This window comes from Antedon mediterranea, chromosome 3 (genome assembly GCF_964355755.1).
Source record: "Antedon mediterranea chromosome 3, ecAntMedi1.1, whole genome shotgun sequence".
NCBI classification, from domain to species: Eukaryota; Metazoa; Echinodermata; class Crinoidea; order Comatulida; family Antedonidae; genus Antedon; species Antedon mediterranea.
Window position 1 is genome coordinate 21,410,226 of NC_092672.1, and position 18,537 is coordinate 21,428,762.

General features: G+C 34.0%; 1 long non-coding RNA gene and 1 pseudogene across 1 annotated transcript; one reads left to right on the forward strand and one right to left on the reverse strand.

Annotated features, from left to right (window-relative positions):
• Positions 1-249: 249 nt before the first annotated feature.
• On the reverse strand, positions 250-11,097 carry LOC140044139 (unconventional myosin-XIX-like; annotated as a pseudogene).
• A 4,680-nt stretch (positions 11,098-15,777) lies between these two features.
• LOC140045035 (uncharacterized) lies at positions 15,778-18,293 on the forward strand. Its single transcript, XR_011844528.1, has 3 exons — positions 15,778-16,118; positions 17,809-17,865; positions 18,273-18,293. It is a non-coding gene; the product is annotated as an uncharacterized lncRNA (long non-coding RNA).
• The last annotated feature ends 244 nt before the right edge of the window (positions 18,294-18,537 follow it).

The following is an 18,537-nucleotide window of genomic DNA, read 5'->3' on the forward strand; positions in this document are numbered from 1 at the left end:
ATGGTGTTACTACATTGTTAGTATGGTGTTACTACATTGTTAGTATGGTGTTACTACATTGTTAGTATGGTGTTACTACAGTGTTAGTATGGTGTTACTACAGTGTTAGTATGGTGTTACTACATTGTTAGTATGGTGTTACTACATTGTTAGTATGGTGTTACTACATTGTTAGTATGGTGTTACTACAGTGTTAGTTTGATGTTACTATGGTGTTACTACATTGTTAGTATGGTGTTAGTATAGTGTTACTATGGTGTTTAAAAACAAATGATAAGATCAATCACCTGTAAACTGGTAACATTAGCATCAACTAATTGTTGCACAAACTTCTTGCTGCTAATTTTAAGCAAATCTACAAGTTCTGCTGGAATACCATCCTAAAAACATCAAATGATACACAATAGATTAATTAGTAAATGAACATTCACCTGTGTACACTGCACATCAAATCTAATGAGCAAATATAATGTAAATAGCAATAAGGTTTCCATTCAAAGTAAATATTATAGGGATACTCGGAAAAAAAGCCATGGTAATAGGGCAGGAGGGCAAGTTGGTAAATTGATTGTTCGTTAACTTGATGAAATTGTAATATTGGAGAGCATAGTGGTTAAATAGGTTGAAACACTCTTGTCGTTTTCTAAATTGAATTGTGTTAGTGAACCAATTCTTATTTTGATATAAAAACAGAGAAATGTAATACTGTAAGCTGGCACGTACTCCAGACTGAAAAAAGATGGCAGCCGTAAATGTGTTCAAAAACATTATTTAACATAACAAATAATAATCTAATATAATACATTCACATATTCTTGTCAAAGAACAGTGAAGATTTATAAATCGCAATGGAATGAATAAATTCTAGGTAATCTAGCATTTTTGTATTTGAGGATCATATAGAATGCGTTCACGGTTATACGCTTAACACGCTGCATTGTGTATTGTTCTCACGCAGATAGGCTCAACACAGGCATATAGCAGTGCGTACTGCGTAGGGCATATCTGATTGGTCGATTGAAAGCCGCTATTTTGTTGGTTCCCTCTCCATAGAGAATCACCTTTTGAACTGCGATAACAGAGCATAATAATAGATAGAGCATTACCTATAGCTACAAACAGCCATTCATACATTTTACTGTGGTATTTATTTTCAGTTATAAGATTATGAGAAATGAGTTTAAACGAAGCAGATGCACTATTCCATAATTGTAATGCTTTGAGAAACTATTTATGAACTTCTAACCCCATTTTTTTGTGAATATACTGTAAAACTGGCATTCAGTTGTAAGTATATTACCTTATTCTTTTCAATTAGACCATCCACTTGGTACGTAACTTTCTCTGCATAGTGATGCACAACAAAAGCTGGTGATGTCACTGATGTGCACGAGATAAGCTTGCACTGCTGATGGTGTCAAGAAGAAACTCACAAAATGAACTTGGATCTGAATGTCTGTTTAACTTGCATTGCTATAAACAAGATAAACTTGCAATTAGAAAGTAAATGACATAATAACATGATTGTGATCTTAGATGGACAGTCTAAGCACAACAACTTGTAGTTTGCAACTGGTTGTGGTGTTACTGTACTTTTGCACCTAACTCACTGGGCATAAGGTCACTCACCATCACTGATGTGCAGCAGGTGAATATTGGGGTTAAGCTTGAGGTGCAAAAGTACATCAGCAGCAGGTTTTCTAGTGTAAACTAGGCTCAAAAGTCCATTATTTATCTTCTTACAAACTACAGTTTATTTATTGATTTGGGCAATCAAGACAAACTATGGTTTTCAAGACAAACTATGCCTGTCGGGTAAAAACCACTTTTTTTCAAAATGTAAAAATCAAAATAGGAAGGAGTTATTATTTTACGACATACTGTACTACGATTGAGAAAGGCGAATTCTTAATACAGCACTGGGACAACTCATCTTTTTGTTGTCATACATGCAGCATGGTTTCATGGTACAGCAGTTTATCTTTCAATAATAAGTACAAACTACAGAATACAGGTTGTCTTTTTCAACCATTATTTTTCGTCTTGCGAAAAACTATGACTTAGAAACTTATTGTTTGTATTTTAATCGAAAGACAAACTACGACACCCCAATATTCAACATCAAAACATGTTTTATTGTGAGTGGAATAGCAACACTTACTTGATTCATGAGAGCAAATATACTGATGTTGCCTTCAATAACATCAAGACATGTTTTATTGTGAGTGGAATAGGAACACTTACTTGATTCATGAGAGCAAATATACTGATGTTGCCTTCAATAACATCAAGACATGTTTTATTGTCAGTAAAGTCTTCAAATTGCCATGGAATTCCCTCAGATTGACAGTCATCCTAAAATAATATAAAGATGACTATTTAATCAGCAGTATGATTATGTTTATAAAGGTTCATCATTATCACTATTAGATAAAAAAAGTGAAAGATAATTCTCATAAACTTTAATTATTATTGTTATCTTAATTATCATTTTATATTGTATTATAATTATACTAGTATTTTGATATTATTAAGTTTTTACAAGATTTGTTTGATATCAACTAAAAGAAGTGCCATATTATTTTTCTCCATTTTTTTTAATGAATAAAAGAACTGTTGTTATTATCACTCTTATATGGTGCTAATAAAACACTGTTGCACCAACTGTATATTGGTATACTCTATATATAGAAAATAAGTTTGTTGGAATACCTGTTCTGCTTTGAGGAAGTTGTGCACAAAATGTTGCTGAAGTTTTTCATTTGCATAATTTATGCATAATTGCTCCAAACTGTTAAATGAAAAACTTTCAAATCCGTAGACATCCAGTAGACCAATGTAAGACTGGCAACTCCTGGCCATGGTACTGTCATTAATGAATACAACGAGCCAATCAAAAACTCTGAAACATTAAAACATAATTTAGTCAGTCTTCAAAGCTATTTTTTTTTTGTAAAACCAAAGCAGGGTTGAAAACGTTTGCATCAAAACATTTTCTCCTGATACATACTAACTACATGACAAAGAAAGAAATTAGGCAGAAAGAAGTCAGGCCATGACAGCAAGAGAGATTAGGCAGAATAAAAATGAAATTAAATTGACTATGTTTCAGAGTTTGCATGTAAAGTATGGTTATTTTATTTTTGTGAATGTTTAAAGGTGTATGTACGATTTGTTGTGGGCAATTCACCTCGGTGCAACCCAGCATGCATATGGGGAAGCAAATAAAAGTTATTGGATATGTACAACATCTTCTGTGGGTTTGTTTTGAATGTATAACAGGTCAGTAAAAAGGCAAATACTGCACAAGATTATTTTCAAAAGAGTAAGTAGTTTTCTTTAACTACAAACAAATATAGCTTTAATGTTTGTAAAATACCTGGCATAGAGTAACTTTGCAAGACAATCTCTCCTTGTATGACATTCATCTTTTATGCAAGGTTTCATAAAGACACTCTTTCTACGCTTGTGAGATGCAGTGATTTGTCGGAATGCAAGACATCTAGTTAAGGCATCAACATCAAGACCAAGTAACTGTGCAGCAGCATTAACAGATGTGTCAACTCCTGATGAAGCAACATCAATAGTACAACAATATGATATATTGAATTTTTAGTGAATTAGAAAATATCTCTTTGGCTGAAATATTTTATCAACATTTTTGGAAGATGGAGAAGAATATTAATAAGATTAAGATTTTAAAATGATATACTTAATAACGATATTTTTTTATATATTTTGTGACCAACCTACCATAATACTAAGCTATTCCTTATGTCTGTTTTTAGTTTTTTCTCATACATTATATTATGGTAGAAATAAAAACAAATTAAAAAATACTAAAAAGATATATAAACTGTTGATAGAATATTTTGAATCATAAATAAATGCGAATTTACTACAACATTTAAAATTCTAATAAATCAAAAAAAGAATGAACGAACAGTATTTTAAATATAATCTATTAAAACTTAAAGGTCGCAACTACTTTAAGCTAAACTATAAATACTGTATGCAATCTTAAAGGTCGCAACTACTTTAAGCTAAACTATAAATACTGCATGCAATCTTAAAGGTCGCAACTACTTTAAGCTAAACTATAAATACTGTATGCAATCTTAAAGGTCGCAACTACTTTAAGCTAAACTATAAATACTGTATGCAATCTTAAAGGTCGCAACTACTTTAAGCTAAACTATAAATACTGTATGCAATCTTAAAGGTCGCAACTACTTTAAGCTAAACTATAAATACTGTATGCAATCTTAAAGGTCGCAACTACTTTAAGCTAAACTACAAATACTGTATGCAATCTTAAAGGTCGCAACTACTTTAAGCTAAACTATAAATAATGTATGCAATCTTAAAGGTCGCAGCTACTTTAAGCTAAACTACAAATACTGTATGCAATCTTAAAGGTTGCAACTACTTTAAGCTAAACTATAAATACTGTATGCAATCTTTTTATTGGTATAATACAGAAAATAATTAAACAGCATAACCTAATTTATATCATTTACCTTGTTTTCCAGAATCAATTTCACATGGTCCAGTGACATCATCACTAATAAACTCTATATTTCCAAGATGAAGTATACCACTTAGAACCTACAAATAAACACATTTTCAAATTCAATTCAATAATTCAAAAAATAGAATTATAACATTACTATTAGATTTATGTATAAAAAACTTCAAAGTCTATTATCACTTATTTATATACTACCATTTGGTTTTCATTACCATAAATTTGTAAAAGTTGTTTTGAATCAATATACTATCATGATTGTAAAAACTAGGTAAAAGTTCACTGATGTTTACTGTCCACATGGGCTGGATTAGTTCAACCAAGGCATCTAAACACATTGCTTTGGTTCAGTTAGTTCAATGATGTTTACTGTCCACATGTGCTGGATTAGTTCAACCAAGGCATCTAAACACATTGCTCTGATTCAGTTAGTTCACTGATGTTTACTGTCCACATGTGCTGGATTAGTTCAACCAATGCATCTAAACACATTGCTCTGATTCAGTTAGTTCACTGATGTTTACTGTCCACATGTGCTGGATTAGTTCAACCAAGGCATCTAAACACATTGCTTTGGTTCAGTTAGTTCAATGATGTTTACTGTCCACATGTGCTGGATTAGTTCAACCAAGGCATCTAAACACATTGCTTTGGTTCAGTTAGTTCAATGATGTTTACTGTCCACATGTGCTGGATTAGTTCAACCAAGGCATCTAAACACATTGCTTTGGTTCAGTTAGTTCACTGATGTTTACTGTCCACATGTGCTGGATTACTTCAACCAAGGCATCTAAACACATTGTTTTGGTTCAGTTACTAATAATATCACCATCACTAAGTTTAACCATGTTTTACCAGTTAATTCACTCTTCCCTGGTAAAACAATGTTTGTTAAGTAACCAGTTCTATTAAGTAAAAGTTTCTTACTTTAAATAATTCTTGTTGCTGTGACCTGCTAAGTCCAACATTACACATTGCTTGCTTTGTAACTATAAAATCTTGTTTATCCTTTTGATTACATGCATCTTCTGAACGGTTTAGTTTCACATAGTTTAAGTTGTCTGAACTCAATACATTTGGTAGTAACCAGTTCCTCATTTCCCTTTCATTTCCGCCAAACAGCATCTATGATAATTTGAAAGAAGAAATGTTAATGATATTATTAAAAAGACTAATAATGAGAATAATATAAACTAATAATATATTTCATGCTTTGATAACATTAGTAGAGTGAGTGCTTTCTTGCCCTATATTACAAAATATTACAAAGTGACAATTTTGTTTCAAGATGTTTAATATCAGTACCAGAAAGATCCTTTTCACATCTGCCTACATTGATCTCCAGACTTATTACATGTTTTCATATTTACTCACGAACCTTGTGAAATCACGGGAAAAGTATGGTCATTGTATAGTTGATGGTGCTATCATTAGTACAAAAAAAAAAAAGTCACGCTTCGATACTTTCAAACAGGTGTACGGTCAGTTAAATACCAGGACAAAGCACAAATGCGCAGAACAAACAAAAAAACAGGCCCCTGTGAATATCAGTAGAATTTTAACAACCTGATTACAACCAAAGGTAGGCTATTAGCCTACTCACTTTAGAAACATGGCAACAGAAATAAATTGCAGGGTTTTCTCTAACCTGCAGAAAATATGCAAATGTATCACAGTTTCCAGCAGTTAAGTTAAACAGTTGGTTATCCGGTTTAAAGGTACACAAAAATCAAACATAACTAATACTAACTTGGTAAAAGATGTGAAAATTCCTGGCACCATCACATTGATAAACAACTCTAGTTTTCTCAAGAAGATATGTCTGAATAGAAGCACCAACAACATGATTTCCACTGAAAACAAAATTGTAAAGTTAAAATAAGAATTCCTCTTGCGTGTAATTTCATTCTTCCCTGCTATGACACACAAAATGGCATATGTAGAAACTCAAAATGCATGGCCTGTATACAGTATGTTGGTTGAACATTGACAAATAAAAATAATGTATGAAACTTACCGACTGAATTGTTGTAGCTGAATGTACTTTCCAAAGCGGCTACTATTGTGATTCCTGGTTGTGCTAGCATTGCCTAAGAAAATGAAATAATAGTTGTCTAACAGAGATGGAGTTGTAGGGAGGTGTAGGGTACTGAGTGGCAAAAAATTATTACTGTATATATATATACTGGTGCAGGCCATCAAATATTGCCATCAATTCCAATTAATTCTACTAGTCTAATAATACCAAATCTGCCAAAAATTAAATTTGAGCATAAAATCTCACCAAATTCATATTTAGAACATAGTGTAAGTTGCCCACTGCTGATCAACAGTTTTAGCCTATATATTATATTAGGAGTTTAAAAGATTTTGGCACTATGACTGAAGGTTAAAGATATGCTAGAATTACAAAATGTAAAATCAGTACACAAACTGCTTTAAATTATCATTTTAAATTTCATTTTACATAAAGCGTTAATCAATTTTAGGTTAGGTGTAGCTTTATTTATTTATTTTTAAATCAGTATGATACTTATTGACTTTTATATTTCAGTTTTCTCAGGGAAGAGTTAAATTACAATTTAATTTAACTCTTCCCTGATTTTCTTGTAATTTTATGGGTACACTATCATTATGCTCATTTTTATTTGGTTCTCATCTCTTTATCGACTGTTCTTATTCTATTTTCTTCTTTATCTGTTGATGATAATGATGATGAATATAGAAAATTTGATATATTGATATGATTTAAAAATGCTGATTTTGTATATTTAACAAAAATAAAGGTGTAACTTCTAGCGATGTTTCTTAGGACCATAACAGTACATAGATGTTTTTACATTTGAGAATGACATGTGCATCTTACTGTACTTTATTAACACTTTGACTCCCAGAGGTTTTTCCAGTTAGAAACTGCCACCGCCAGCGTTTATAGCCCAATTCGATGTTTTTATTAAAGCTGATTGAAACTATGTATGTGATCTGATTTACATGTAATTTAGACTAAAATAATCATAAAGATTTTAGCTTTACAATGGTACCAAGAACGATTTTCAAATCGCAATATGTAAATCGTAATAGTAAAATGAAAGTAACGCACTTTTTGAGTTTTTCGTAGTTTCGCGCAAGAAAGTCGAGATATTCGCGATTTTGGGCAAGACATCACAATATGAAACTAGATTTAATTCGTCACTATGATTATAGGTTATATGCATTGATTTAAATAAAGATAATTGATTTTTAAAAGATATATTGATTGACTGATTTTCTCAGAATCTTTAATTATTTATAATATGATAGGACCTTGCTAACGCGAACACCATAGCCGGTATCACAATCCGATCAAAGATCCATATGCGTATAATGTCATAAACCACATTTGTTGTTACATAATAATAAAGACATAAGTTAATTTTTATCTAGATTTCATTATAAATCATGTGTATAATCTATACACTAAGAAATAAATTTGAACAAACAATACAGATAATAAAAAAAAATCTTATTTCGTTTCCCAAGGTGAGACTCGATCTCGGTACCTTGAATGCCATAGACACGAGCACAGACCACCGAGCCATACACAACTGACAAAAAGTTGTAGAAAAATTCCTCCGTGTATTTACTATGCAGTAACCACTTTGGTGCAAATAGATTATTACATACCGCAATGAATTATAATTTTTTACTATGATGACATCTTTAAAATGTAAACAAATGATGCACTGTCAAACTATATACTTTGATATATGAACTTTTGAAGGAAGAAAGTTAATGTTAAGTTTGTTATTTTAGCCTAAGAAAATGTCATAATTTGTTTGATTGTCGAAATTAATTTTTGTAAATGCAATTAATGAAAACTTAATCAACTTTTGTTCCCTTAATTTGATAATAAATCATACATATGATACATATACTTCAAGAAAATGAAATAAAAAATAGGTGTTCCCCAGCATTCTGACGATATATATTAATTTAAAAATTTAGCATATTTTCACCATTTTGTTAACTTATACGTGCGTAGCATGTCACTTTTGACGTGCTCGTATAACGCAATTTCGAGTTGAAAAGTGAATCAAATATGATGATATTATTAAAGAAAGACTGTAAAACAGAAATCGGGCATAAAGAGTGCGCCTTAAACATTTAACGCGCAGTGCGCGTGCAAAAATTTTTTAAACGCCTAAAATTGCCTGAAACGTACTCTAATTTCATAGAAAATAAATGTTGACAATTTTGAACATTTTAAGCGCGCGTACGCAAGCGTTATATGCGCTACGCACGTAATTGTATTGCCATATGATGAAATATGACCTGACATTTATGAGTACCAAATTTTGTTTAATTGTGATTCATGCTTGTGAAGATATGATTACAAACGTGATTTCGTTAAATTGCGCGTAGACCGCGTAATGTTTGATTGCGCACCGCGAAAACATAACCACATCGATTCCTGGCCATAAGGAATATACTCTGAAAAATTGACTTAGTTAACTGATATCAAGATAATTGACGGACAAATAGTGCTAAGGAAAGAATAAATAAATAAATAAATAAAGAAATAAATAAATAAAGATTCTGACAGAATCAAGAGGTTATATGCATGAATGCATGCATATAACCTAAATATCGCCCGGTGAGATCAACAAACAACAAAAAAGTTACTTACACGGCACCGGTAGGCCTATAAAAACAAGTTATGTATTACATTTTATAAATCATAAATCTTACATCAATGTTTCGCCAAAATCCACATAGTAAAGACACCAGGCCTGGTTAACTAGGCCTAAGGTTGGTACGGAACCGTTTTACGACTAGGCCTAGGCTATAGCCTAGTTCTACTATAGCCTAGCTAGTAAACTGATGATAATATTCATACCATTTCTAAACAAGTTTGTTGCGTGAAACTCTGCCACTTACAGTGAAACACCAAAACAATTAGGGTATACATACAATAATAAAATAAAAGACTTCTTATTGAAAATTCATCCATTATTTTTTATTCAGATAACAAACAAACATGCCAATCCACATAAACCTTTGTAAATGCATCGGCGGCATAGCTAGCGCGCGACCGATACACAATGCGCCAAACCATCGCTGTACGTGCTACTGTGATGCGCGGTATATGTTATTTCGACAGGTACCATTTTGACAATCGTTCGTAACCAGATTAGTTACTTTCGAAAGGTAAAATTTTCACGGTCCAGACCGAATTTAGTGTCCATATCTATAGTATATACCAATAATTAACCTATCTACCGGATTTCGTAAAAAAACGCGAAAAACAAAGATCTTCGTGTTTGGCAGTCAAGCGTTGTGTTTCCAAAAACGAAGATCTTCGTGTTTGGCAGTCAAAGTGTTAAAGATAAACATAATAATTACCAAATGCTTCAAGAATAGGATTTGAGTCTAATATTCTACGTTCAATGCAGTCTGCTGGTGATGGTGTAAAACCACTATGAACAAAAAAGACAACAAGTTATCACAAATAAGTAACAAAACAGAGACAAATCTATAATTATGATGAAATAAAAACTGTAATTTTACATACATGAGAGTGTTTAATGATATTAAATTAAATGTGTTTATTTTTATTACCCAGGGTTACATACTGCCACCATTGTCAGATATTTTAGTAAACATCTTGCATTCCATGTCTGTAAAAAAATTGACTAAACTGCCTTTGTGAAAATGGGTTGCCAACATTCCCTCTTTGCACGTCTGGCAAGCATTTAGTGACATTCAATAAATGCTGATTTTGTAACAGTGTCCTTTGAAACAGTAAACAAAAATTATAGCACTCTCTATTACTTGTCCATGCTTTTAGCCTCTCTATTTTTATTCAAGTTTCGGCCTCTCTATTATTTCAAAATAAACAAGAAATAGTTTTAAAGGTAAAAAGTTTACTCTGATTACATTGGTGAAAACAAACGTAAAACTGAAATTGTTGAATTACCTTTCCAGAACCACTTTCACCGCTGACAATTATTGACTGATTAATCTTGTCTAGTCTTCTAGTAAGATTACACAAAGCTGTTTCTGCAATTCCAAATACATGTGGTGGGTGTGCCTGAAAAAAAAAAAAATAAAATAAAGATGTATATTCCCCAAAAAACATGAAAATGAGGATTAATAAAATCAAGCCATTTTGCTGTTTTAAAAAAGTTATTTATTTTAAAGAAATAAAAACAAACAAATATAGTGTTTTTACTTTAAAAAAAGACAAAAATTAATTGTTAAACTTAACCAAATGTTAAAAAATTACAGTTTTTCAGGTAAATAATGTTTTTTTTCCAATTTTTGGTCAAAGTGAATAACTACAGTATTATGTGACATAAAATAGCATATTCAGCAAAACAATTATCTTTTCAGAGGAGCTCTGCATATATCTCTAAGTTCTCACTTCTAAGTGCAACTGAGGACATATTATTATTTTTGCCCAATATTGAAGATAAAGTGAAGTCAAGATTTTAATAGTGATGTCACCAACATATCAATTTTCCTAAAAATCAATAGTATACTAGCAAATCGTTGTTTACCTTTTGATCACTATGGTAACGATGAATCATATGAACATCAAAATGTCCAGTTGCTTTGAAAGGATTTAAAGTAACAAGTGTGTTGCCAGTCTGAGTGTGGTATCTACCAGCTAAGTACCGCTCACGTAAACAGTTCAGCACTATGAACAGAAAAACTTTAGTTAAGTAACAAGTGTGTTGCGAGTCTAAGTGTGGTATCTACCAGCTAAGTACCGCTCACGTAAACAGTTCAGCCCTATGAACAGAAAACATTAGGTTAAGTAACAAGTGTGTTGCCAGTTTGAGTGTGGTATCTACCCGCTAAGTACGCTCACGTAAACAGTTCAGCACTATGAACAGAAAACATTAGGTTAAGTAACAAGTGTGTTGCCAGTCTGAGTGTGGTATCTACCAGCTAAGTACTGCTCACGTAAACAGTTCAGCACTATGAACAGAAAAACTTAGGTTAAGTAACAAGTGTGTTGCCAGTCTGAGTGTGGTATCTACCAGCTAAGTACGCTCACGTAAACAGTTCAGCACTATGAACAGAAAACATTAGGTTAAGTACAGTAACAAGTGTGTTGCCAGTTTGAGTGTGGTATCTACCAGCTAAGTACCGCTCATGTAAACAGTTCAGCACTATGAACAGAAAACATTAGGTTAAGTAACAAGTGTGTTGCCAGTTTGAAGGTGGTATCTACCAGCTAAGTACCGCTCATGTAAACAGCTCAGCACTATGAACAGAAAACATTAGGTTAAGTAACCAACGTGTGTTGCCAGTATTTTGTCTAATTTTCTTCAAATTGTCCGCTGTTCTACTCTAAAAATGTATTAATACTGTAATTATAAAATGTTATTTTAAAGTGTTCTTTAATTGCAGGGAAATTTGAAGGAAATTGTTCAGTTGGATTCATCCAAATTGTGGTCTCTGATCTCTAATTAGAGGGAGGCAGCAGCTAATGGTAAAAGATAGGCGATCATCCGGCTTTAAATTAGATTGAGCTTTTAATTAAAGGGATCTTCAATAGGAGGAAGACCTGTATAGTACTAACAACCATTGAAACATGTGTCTACTATTAATTCACTTACCAGCAGGTTCTGAGAGAGGATTAAGCAAAACAAGATCATCTGTATTGATCCAATCTGTTTGAGTACACAGCACTGGATAGCCAGCATGACCACGTATCACAACCTCCTAGACAATGAAGTTACAAGCAATATTTAAAATACATTATATAGAATACTTAGTAGCAAGGTCGGGTTGTTGACATAGATGGTATGCTTCCCTCCCCTCCTTACCTCACAATTATATTTTGTGTCTATAATCTTGCCATCACTAAAACATGAATTAACACACGCTGGAACCCAAACCTCTTACCTGGCCATTAGATTTAGTCACTATAATCTTGCCATCACTAAAACATGAATTAACACACGCTGGAACCCAAACCTCTTACCTGGCCATTAGATTTAGTGACTATAATCTTGCCATCACTAAAACATGAATTAACACACGCTGGAACCCAAACCTCTTACCTGGCCATTAGATTTAGTGACTATAAACGTGCCATCACTAAAACATGAATTAACACACGCTGGAACCCAAACCTCTTACCTGGCCAATAGATTTAGTGACTATAATCTTGCCATCAATAAAACATGAACTAACACACGCTGGAACCCAAACCTCTTACCTGGCCATTATATTTAGTGACTATAATCTTGCCATCACTAAAACATGAATTAACACACGCTGGAACCCAAACCTCTTACCTGGCCATTAGATTTAGTGACTATAAACTTGCCATCACTAAAACATGAATTAACACACGCTGGAACCCAAACCTCTTACCTGGCCATTAGATTTAGTGACTATAATCTTGCCATCACTAAAACATGAACTAACACACGCTGGAACCCAAACCTCTTACCTGGCCATTATATTTAGTGACTATAATCTTGCCATCACTAAAACATGAATTAACACACGCTGGAACCCAAACCTCTTTTTCATCATGTATCCACACCATTAACCCCTGAAAGTACAGTAAACAGTTCATTATTCAATTCAATCAACTTTTATTATCCACAATCTGATTCTTTTGGTTGTGGCAGACTCACAAATGTAAACAAACATTTAAAACAAACATTTAAAATACACATGTATACAAATTATTGCTAAAGAGTAATTTTTGTAAAGTCTAACAGCTTTCATAATAAATTATTCATTTGGAGCTTTGAGGACTAAAATATGTATTGAAAAGAGGATGTGTTTCATTTTGAAGGATCTAATAGTAATTATTCTGTATATAAATCTTTATGTTAAAACCATTCATGAATACGTACATGTGTGACGTTTCAACTTGTTTTTAACAAGTCAGGCAATGACTATTTGTAATTTGTAATAGTCTGTGATTTTCCTAAGTTCTTTGCCTTTTTAGGGGGCGCTAATCTACAACTAGCAAAGCTACAGCAGGGAATAATTTCGCCAGTGTAGCATAGCAAAAAGCTATACAAAACAACCTTCTTGCTACACATTTCTACAATTGTGTAGCAAAAAATACGATAGAAAACTATGATTCTCGACTAAAAAATTAGTTTGGTTCGCAATATTGCTAAACAAAATTTTTCCCTGTACAGTACTCCTAGCAACTACTAACATCTAGTCAGTTGCCAGATGAAGACTTATTAAAAACAAGTTGAAACGTTGCACATGTACGTATTATTTTTAAACAATCTACTGACTTAAAGAAGGGCTAGATTAGACAGATGGAATTAGTAAATTAACCAGCCAATGTGTGGGCAACCATTTCATTCCATGTTTTAATACCCTATGAATAACTGTGCCAAGTGTCAGAATGTTCACTTCAGGTCTACTAAAGTAGGCCTACTACAGTATCATGACAGAGAGAATATCAACAGCATTTTCCTTTACCTTTTTGAAACGACATGCTGGTTTCTTTTTAACTTGTGGTGGAATGCATCTAGGCCTAGATTTAGTAATAATCTGAAAAAAATAGCGAAATGCTAAATTTTTACAAACAAATTTTTATGAACATATAACCACTTGTGACCTAGCCTAGCTAGGAATTTAAATGGTCATTTGGCCCTATACTACTATTATAGCCTAGACAGGCCTGCCTACAGTACTAAGTACTAGGAACAGGCTTTTGCAGAAAAGTGTAGTCGGTCTGATTTGATTTGAATTGATTAGAAAATCATCATAAAAAATACATACAAAAGAAAGTGATAACATAAATTACTGACATTACAAATAATACAATTATAAAAGATTTTGCAGGATAAAAGCTTAGGCCTAAATAAACATTCATCCCTTATAGTACCAAACAAATATTGACCAGAACCAGCAATCAGCAACGCTCCATACCGAACACCCGATTTTATCGGAACCAAAATAAAACGTCGATTTTACCATATATCAAACATAAAACTACCGCATTGGGCCCTGCGCTAATACGATCGGGCCCAGCAAATGAGACGATAGAGACCAAACTGGTTCCTAACACATGAGACGATCGGGCCAACGCATGAGACGATCGGGACCACATTTTCTGGGCCCAAGACGATCGGGCAGCAAATAAAAAAATTTTACTGTGATAACCGGCCTAGACTTAGGTTAGGCCTAATATAGTAATAATACGATTTCGATCCAAGTCGGCCCTAAACCGTCTCGGCCAAAGTCAAGTCGGCCCCAAGTAAACCCCAAGTCAAGTCGGCCCCATGTCAAGTCGGCCTCAAGTCAACTCGGCCTCACGTCAACTCAGCCAAAAAATAATCGGTCAACTCGGCCCCATTAAAGTATGGAACGCAAAAAGTGCAAATGAAGGGGATTGATAAAATAATATTTCTTCACAATTTTTTAACTATGAATAATTCTGACTTTTAATGAATATTAATATTTAGACAATAATATATTTAGCAACAAAAACAGGAATGATTTCACCAACTTTCCTTTATTTACGTTTAATAAAATTTCAAATTGCACAATTGAAAACAATTCGTAGCTGCGCCTCCCTGTGCGTTTGGCAGCTTTTTCGATATCTACAACTGCTATGTGTTTTCGCTGACCGGGGGATTCCCCTTTATTTAAAACGCAAAGCATGGACAAAAACGATGTACGATCATTTTTTCTATGGCCAAATGTGATGGAACGTAGGCCTCCGTCTTCGATTTACTAAATGCAATAGGCCTACCTGCACATGTTTTTGTAACACGCGGGTACTTCTATTCATATCGGCAATGAGTTCATTTTTTTATATGATATTATTATATTATATTTTTTATTTCTTCATTTTTTAGAGTGGATAGGCCTAGGCCTAGTAATAATCATAATAACATTAAGTACTTTTTGCGTTCCATACTTTATTGTGGCCGAGTTGACCGATTAGTTTTTGGCCGAGTTGACGTGAAGCCGAGTTGACTTGAGGCCGAGTTGACTTGAGGCCGAGTTGACTTGTGGCCGAGTTGACTTGTGGCCGACTTGACGTGGGGCCGACTTGACTTTGGCCGAGACGGTTGGGGCCGACTTGACCTGCACCCAATAATACCCTACCCAGGCCTACCTACCTAGCCTAGGCTACTAGTACTAGCTAGGCTATGATAGCCTAGGAGTATATAGATAGGCTAGGCCTAGCCTCCTGGCCCTAGATTTATTGCACCTGACCTGCATTATCCTACATAATTGCCTGTATCTAGCCTAGCTAGGCGCCGCCTAGTAATTGCATTAATTTAGTAACTTACTTTTTTGCCTACTGGAATGTAATTATTGCTTTTTTCCATCAAAATAGTTGTCATTTTGATAGGCGCGCCTCCTCTCTCACTTCCCCAAAACCAACAGTTCCTTTTTTTTTTTCAAAAACACCGCCGCGCGCCACCTATAATAAAAGTATCTAATAAAAAAATAAAAAAACCGCTGTGTACCGCCCTCTCTGTTATGACTCGGTGACCTTAAAATAAACAACAGCTATTTAATTACACATGTTTTTTGCTATGATTTTTGCGATCAATCAATCAACAAGATAGAAGCCAAGCTTTAGCTAGGCTACAGAACAGTAAGCATACAGTTACGTAGGCCTAGAAAATAAAATGAGTCTTGATGATAGAAAGAGCTTCTATGTTTGTAGCTGTTACTACACCCATAACATATTTTTACCTAAGTTTAAACTGCATGTGACGTATATAGATGATAAAATATTTGCTGATATTTGGAAACCGGTAAAACCTGTTGCTGCCAAATCTTCTTTGTACTAAACTACTAGGCCTAGACAGCAGAACCTGGTCTGGTCCTAGTTAAGTAGAACTAGTAGGCCTGTCTAAACCAGGCCCGTAGCCAGGGGGGGTTTTTATGGTTCGGGCGAACCCCCCCTTTACAGCGAACCCCCCTTAACCAACTGCGAACCCCCATCCCCGACATGCCCAATACCTCACCCTCATTTCCAAAAATCCTCCAAATACGTGCCCCACAGTACAAAAAGTTGTTTGTAAATTGAAAAATTCGTAAACTTGTTCGTGAACCTTCTTCTCTGTATGAGCGTCAACTAGTGATATGTGTCTGTAAATTTCTAAAAGCTGCAAATGAATTGCCGATTTTAACCTGAAAAATAAATGTTTGGTCCCTGCATGTAACATGATATTGACGCGTCTCATAGCGAGCTGGCGCACGAACGATTCGTACAAAGGACACCGCCAGACCACTGCGTACCTATAATTGTTTAGATCACTGGCAGTCAGGCAGCATGCATAAAGTATATAGCCTTCCGACGTACATCAGTATTTATGTGTGACTATGAAGTATAATGTATCATAGAGGATTATAGTGAATATTAATATTTTACACTATAATATCTATGGTATCAAGTACTGACGTAGTTCACATTATGGCATCCGATTATTTTTTTCTAGACCACCAGCCGATACGTACTAAAATGTATTAATATCACCTATTTACATATTTATATTCCTCAACAAATTGCTGTAAATAAATATTATAGATAGAGCTAGCAAATAGCATTTGCCTTCACCCAGTGTGCTTTTTTCGGGGCTGCTCCTAGATATACGTTCGCATTGAACTTGAACGCAAAACAAAATACGGAGTAAATGATCAAACAATCGGCGGTTCCGCACAGAGCACGCGCATCTAACATACGGCAACAAATAGTTATCGTCATTTAAATTATCGACGTGTTTGAGGAGGAGGAAAAAAGTATGATCTTTTTGCTCATTGGTTATATAGCATGCTGCACGAGAGTGTCTTTTCCGGCCATTTAGGGGTGTCATTTAACAAAATTCGCTTCGCATCAGGCTGGGTGAGGGGGGGGGGGGGGGGTTGACCCAAATATTTAGTGTCCGAACCCCCCCTTGACAGATCCTGGCTACGGCCCTGTAAACTAACCCTACCATAGACCTAGGCCTTTATTTTGGAAATTAGATTTTTGCCGCTGTAGCCATACTGAAAACTTTACATACAGTATATGAATTTATGATATAGGCCTTAGTCTATAGGGTATGCAGTATTTTTATAATTTACATGCACAGGTCAAAATTAACAAATTATGCATTATGATGGTACGGTAGTACTGTAGTTTCCATAAGTGGTCCGTTTAAGCACTGGGTGAGTACATATATGGTATGTAATTTAAATGTGAATGGGAAATAGAGAGAAACAAGCTTCAAATTGGAGCTACTGTATAGTACATATAATATTAATAATAAAATGTGAATTGTTTGTGTATTATTTTGTAGATTCTTAAAAACAAAGCGTGTGACAATGAAGAAGGATTCACAGACGTTCTGAGAGTCGTAAGTAATTGATGTTTTAATTTATGTAATTATGTTAAGTTATCTGGCTGATAATGGTACAAGTAGCAAAATACAGTTCATGTGTGTGTTGTAGCAGAATATGGTACCTGTGTTCAGAATATGGTACATGTGTAGCAGAATAGTGTACATGTGTAGCAGAATACGGTACATGTGTAGCAGAATAGGGTACATGTGTAGCAGAATACGGTACATGTGTAGCATAATACGGTACCTGTGTAGCAGAATACGGTACCTGTGTAGCAGAATACGGTACCTGTGTAGCAGAATACAGTACCTGTCTAGCAGAAAATTTTTCCCATAGTGGGACATTCAAATGCAAAACTATATTTTCTTTATTTTATTTCATACTATTAAACACATGTTATCTCACTAACAATTCATTTCAGGTTAAAACAGAAGTAGAACGTAGAAAATCACTTGGCCAAGATTATTTAAAGAGAAAAGAGACAATTTTAAAACATTACACACCACTCCATCAAGAGATATACAAACTAAAGGTATGGAATTAAGTAGTAAAAAAATTAAAAGAATATATTACCTGTTAACTACACCTTGCTGACGAAACACAACTATAAATGCATGTCTGATTTTGTAAAGAACAACTGTTACAACAAATGTTTAGCTTGACTATTTGCCTGACTACAACTGACA